The following is a 6,101-nucleotide window of genomic DNA, read 5'->3' as shown; positions in this document are numbered from 1 at the left end:
CAAAGAAGCTTAGGTTCATGGTGAGTTTCAGGAATGGGTTTTTATAGTGGGTAGTGTTTTGTTGGAGGGTGAGTTAGTTGTGGTAAATAGTAAGAGTTTAGGTTGAAGGATAAGAGAAAAAGTGAATCATGAAGTTAGTATGATAAAAAGTCAAGGTGCGGGGTTTAGTTGGGGCATGTCACTAAGGAGGGTGAATAATCCTCTTTCTCTAGCTTAAAAGGCTAGTGCTGGTTCATAGCTTCTTAATGATTAGGATGTTAGAAGTGAAGATCAGTTTTCGAAGTGTGTTAGAGGGGCTGATTCTACTACGATAGGTATGAAGCTGTGGTTGGCTCCACAGATTTCTGAGCACTGACCGTAGAAGATTCCAGGACGGGTTGTGATAAAGGAAGTTTGGTTCAGTCGTCCTGGAATTGCATCGGTTTTTACACCAAGGCTAGGAACAGCTCAGGAGTGGAGAACGTCATCAGCTGTAACAATAATTCGAATCGGGGATTCTATTGGAATGACGATGCGGTTATCAACTTCTAGGAGGCGGAAATGACCGAGTGGTAGATCCATAGTTGGTAGTATGTAAGAGTCAAAAGATAAATTTTTAAAGTCTGTATATTCGTAGGATCAGTATCATTGGTGGCCAATAGCTTTGAGGGTGAGGTCAGGCTCATCGATTTCGTCTATCATGTAGAGGATTTGAAGGGATGGGAGGCTAGTATAATTAGGACAATGGCAGGTAAGATTGTTCAGACAAGTTCTACTTCTTGTGCGTCGACGGTGTTGGAGGATAGTTTTTCTATAAGAGCTAGTAAATACAGGACTAGGCTACAAATGGCTAGTGTGACTATTAGGGCGTGGTCGTGAAATTCAATAAGTTCTCCTATAATAGGGGATGAAGCGTCTTGAAAACCAAATTGAGAGTGGTTGGCCATGGAGTTGGGATGGGAGGTGTTGGGTTTTCACCTGTGATTTAGTCTTGACAAGACTATGTAATGATTTTACTAACAACCCATAAGAAAGAAGCATGAGTGGTTTGATGCGGTTGGCTTGAAACCAGCTTATGAGGGTTCGATTCCTTCCTTTCTTGTACTTGGACAAAAGCTGGTTCTTCAAAGGTATGGTAGGGAGGAGGGCAGCCGTGAATTCATTCAATGTTTGTGGAGGTAAGTTCTGGTTGCACTACTTTCCGTTTGGATGCGAAGGCTTCTCAGATAATGAACATTAGTATAATTACAGCTACAATGGAGATGAGGGAGCCGATGGAGGATAGGGTGTTTCATAGGGTATAAGCATCTGGGTAGTCTGAGTATCGTCGTGGTATACCAGCTAGGCCTAGGAAATGTTGTGGGAAGAATGTTAGGTTGACCCCAAAGCATATTACTCCAAAGTGGGCTTTAGCTCATGTAGAGTGAAGGGCGTAGCCAGTGAACAGTGGGAATCAATGCGTGAAGCCAGCTAAAATGGCGAATACTGCCCCCATAGATAATACATAGTGGAAATGTGCAACTACGTAGTAGGTGTCATGCAGGGCGATGTCTAGGGAGGAGTTGGCAAGAACGATGCCTGTTAGTCCACCAATGGTGAAGAGGAAAATAAAGCCTAGGGCTCATAGTATGGGCGGGGCTCATTTGATTGTTCCACCGTGTAGGGTTGCTAGTCAGCTGAAGACTTTAATGCCAGTGGGGATTGCAATAATTATGGTGGCGGATGTGAAGTAAGCTCGGGTATTTACGTCCATTCCAACTGTAAATATGTGGTGAGCTCATACGATAAAGCCCAAGAAAGCAATGGATAATATGGCTCAGACTATGCCTATGTAGCCAAAGGGTTCTTTTTTACCGGCGTAGTAGGCTACAACATGGGAAATAATTCCGAATCCTGGTAGGATAAGGATGTAGACTTCTGGATGGCCAAAAAACCAGAATAAGTGTTGATATAAAATTGGGTCTCCGCCTCCTGCGGGGTCAAAGAATGTAGTGTTTAGGTTTCGATCTGTTAGAAGCATTGTAATGCCAGCAGCGAGGACTGGAGGGAGAGGAGAAGTAGAACTGCAGTAATTAGGACGGATCAAACGAATAGAGGGGTTTGGTATTGTGAGAGAGCAGGTGGTTTTATATTGATTACTGTGGTGATAAAGTTGATTGCCCCAAGGATGGATGAGACACCTGCCAGGTGAAGGGAGAAGATGGCAAGGTCTACTGATGCACCGGCGTGGGCTAGATTTCTGGCTAGGGGTGGGTATACTATTCATCCTGTTCCGGCCCCCGCTTCTACTGTAGAAGATGCTAGAAGAAGTAGGAAGGATGGAGGAAGTAGTCAGAAGCTCATGTTATTTATTCGTGGAAATGCTATGTCGGGGGCACCAATTATTAATGGTACTAATCAGTTACCAAACCCTCCGATTATAATAGGCATTACTATAAAGAAAATTATAACGAAGGCATGTGCGGTGACGATTACATTGTAAATTTGGTCATCACCTAAAAGGGTGCCTGGCTGTCCTAGTTCTGCTCGAATGAGGAGACTAAGGGCTGTGCCGATTATACCAGCTCATGCGCCAAAAATAAGGTAAAGTGTGCCGATATCTTTGTGGTTAGTGGAAAATAGTCAACGGTTGATGAAAGTCATAGGTAAGATGGCTGAGTGTAGAAGCGTTAGGCTGTAGTCCTTTCTACAGAGGTTTGATTCCTCTTCTTATCGATTCTGTAGTGAAGTTCCTGTTGAGTTGCAAGCTCATTGATGTGCATTAAACATGCGCCGGGATCTAGTAGACAGAAACCTGTTGGTTGGGGCATTTAGCTGTTAACTAAAATTTTATGGGATCAAATCCCATCTGTCTAGGGGGAGGTTCTAGCTTAATTAAAGCATCTGAGTTGCATTCAGGAGATGCAGGTTAGTATCCTGTGTACCTTAACAGAAACTAAGAGGGATTAGCCCTTGTTTAAGGCTTTGAAGGCCTTCGGTTTAAATAACCTAAGTTTCTAAGGGATTGCGAGTACTATGGGAGATAGTGGTAGGAGTATAATTGATAAGGAGGTAAAGGTTGTGGTTAGGGTGTTAGTTGGTTTGTTAGTTTGTCATTTTTTTATGTAGTTAGTGAAGTTTGGGGGTAGTGTGATGGTTGCACAGTAGGCCAGTCGTAGGTAGAAGAAAAGTCCAAGTAAAGAGAGTAGGGTAATAGCTGTGGCTATTACTGTTAGTTCTTGTTTTGTGAGCTCTTGAATAATTAACCATTTGGGTAGGAATCCCATTAGGGGAGGAAGACCTGCAAGGGAGAGGAGAGTGAGCATAAGGATTGTGGTTAGTGATGGGATTTTGGTTCATGTGGATATAACAGTGGATAGTTTTAGGGTATTGGTTGTGTTAAGGATGAACAGTATATAGATAGAACGTAATTAAAGTCAGATTGGGGTTATAGTTGAGAATAATAGTTATTCGTCCTAGGTGTGCGATAGATGAGAAAGCTAAAATTTTGCGAGTTTGGATTTGGTTAAGTCCTATTCAGCCACCTAGGACTGCGGAAGCAATAGCTATCGAAGATAGGAGAGTTGGGTTGAGTGAGGGGGATGTTAGGTAGAATAGTGTGGTTGGTGGAAATTTTGTGACTGTGGCTAGTAGGAGGCATGTTGTTATAGTTGAGCCTTGAAGAACTTCTGGAAATCAGAAATGAAATGGGACTAAACCTAGTTTAATTGAAATTGCAATAGTTAGTAGTATACATGATATGGGGTGGGTTAGTTGGGTGATGTCCCATTGGCCAGAGAATCATGCATTGGTCATGCTGGAGAGTAAAAGTAGCGTAGATGCGACTGCTTGAGTTAGAAAGTATTTAGTAGAGGCTTCAATGGCTCGTGGCTGGTGGCTTTTAGAGATTAATGGAAGAATAGCTAAAGTGTTAATTTCTAAGCCGACTCATGCTATTATTCAGTGGTTACTCGAAATTGTGATTGAGGTTCCTAGGAGTAAGCTTATTGTGGAGATTAGTTTAGCTTGGGGATTCATTAGTAAGGGAAGGAGTTAAAGATGAATCCAGACTATAAAATTCTGAAATGAGAAGTTCTGTTGTACTAGACTTTATATTTTGCAGAAATTCCTGAGATTCATTGCGTTGTCCGAGCCCATACGATTGGACACACCTGTTCACCTGTCCAAACTTGGAAACTAGGTCTGCCAACCAGGAAAAGATTATCTCAAGTGCTGTTGACTCCAAGTAAATGATCACTGTAATCCACTTAGATCTCCTCACTGGGGATAGACATGATTATATTATTGTCTGTATTTTCACTGTTACTCAGTTGTTATGTTGTTTACATTTTTAGAAATGACACTTCATCAATACACTGTTTGAGTCATTCACCAGTGTCATGGTCCAACCATGGACCACGCGGTGGGATGGAATCCAACAGCCCCCAGGAGCTGGTTTCTCCCCTGAGGGTGCAGAGCAGCAGGGCCTTTTCCAGACCCAACTGCACCTTCCAGAAAGATATCATCTATACTTTGCTTCTTTGCTGACTTCTGTTTTAGATGTCAATGTGTGGACCACCCTGGCCAACGTGACGAAGATGGACGTGATATGTGTGTCCATGGTAACTCCCACGAGTCCTTTTCGCACCTGTCTGGTTGGAGTACCCATTGATAACTGCTGGTGGGGAACTCTATATAATGAGACCGTGTTAGCAAACTGCACATATCCAGGAGTTGACATTTTTTCTTAGAGATATTTACCAGAACGCATCAGCTTGGTGCAATGAGACTCTGCAAAAACAATTTATTCCTGGATCTGATGCAATAGGTCTCCCAAATGATCTGTTTCTCATTTGTGGACAAAGAGCATGGAAAGGTATTCCGGGAAAGGCTGTAGGAGGCCCTTGTGCCTTTGGACGATTAACCTTTTTTCATCCTCGCAGCGTAACCTTGCCTAAACTAAGAAGACGCAGACGTAGCACACGGCGATTTATTCCAGACTGTAACTCTGATAGTGCACGGAAGAAGAGAAGAAAGAGTTAAGGAAGAAACCGAGAGGTCAAAGCAGCCACTGGAGAGAGTGGAGAGGGTCAACGCAACATCGAAAGCGGTGAGTGACTGGGACACACCCCGCACGTCTAAGACTGCTCCCTGGGCGAAAGCGTGCCTGCAGCTCGGAGAACGAGCCGCGGAGCACCTTAAGATCGTCAGGGAAAGGCCTGTTAGTCCCCTGAGTGTCGGTCATCTGGTAAAGCGACTCTTCGCTACCGACTGTGTGGACCATGTGCAAGAAGCGGCTTGCCGCTGCCGCGTCCTAGTAACCCCAGCCACCGCTGACCCCCGCGGAGCCCCCGCTCCAGTTTTCTGTCCAGCAGAAACTGGCCGTGGCTCCCCGCCTGCTCACCGCTGCTGACTGACCCTGCGGCGTGCTTAAAAAGCACTGCCAGCAAAAAGCCCCTGCACCGTATTCAGACCGCGCGGGCTTCACCGAGGCGCCGCACCGCGCCTTCCGACACAGCGCGCCCCCGACCCCCGCGCCGCCCAGTGAAGCGGGAACCCCCGGAGCCGCCGCTGCCGCCGCTGCGAACGCCGCGCTCAGCGGAGACGGAGCCGGGACCACGCCGAGCCGCCGCCACGTGACTGAGACGCCGCCGCCAGCGCCGCCGCTTCGTTCGCCGCTTTGCAACCCGCACACGCCGATCCCTGCAGCCCCAAGCCGCCGCCTCTACAGCCAGCCCCCGCGTCCGTCGCTACAGCTGCCCGTGCCTGCCGCCGCCGCTTGCCGCTTGCCGCCTGCACCGGGACATCAGCCACCGCCGACGGGGTGCCACAGCCCAACCGACAGTGAGCCAACACAAATCAACAAACCGACAGACCCTCTTCAGCAGCGCACCCCAGCAGCGCCAAGACACAAAGGTAACATGGGAAACTTTTTCCCTACCGAAGTATCACGGGACACAGAAGCACTGGTTGCTCTGCTGAATCCTTACTATGTTCAGGTTACAAGGGCTGAATTATCAGAGTTGGTGCGGCTCATTAAAGCAGCCGTACCAGAACTACCTCTGGTTGAAGCCCTCAACATTCACATATGGGACAAAATAGGCAATCTTATCAAACTCAAGGCTCAGAGAGGGGATTCCCAA

At 46.4% G+C, this 6,101-nt stretch overlaps 1 pseudogene; it reads right to left on the bottom strand.

Annotated features, from left to right (window-relative positions):
- Positions 1 to 2,975: 2,975 nt before the first annotated feature.
- On the bottom strand, positions 2,976 to 3,996 carry LOC115307607 (annotated as a pseudogene).
- Between the last annotated feature and the right edge of the window lie 2,105 nt (positions 3,997 to 6,101).

The sequence above is a fragment of the Manacus vitellinus genome, unplaced genomic scaffold, assembly GCF_001715985.3.
Source record: "Manacus vitellinus isolate BGI_N305 unplaced genomic scaffold, ASM171598v3 ctg7180002428073_pilon, whole genome shotgun sequence".
NCBI lineage: Eukaryota > Metazoa > Chordata > Aves > Passeriformes > Pipridae > Manacus > Manacus vitellinus.
This window is presented reverse-complemented; position numbering and strand designations above follow the sequence as displayed.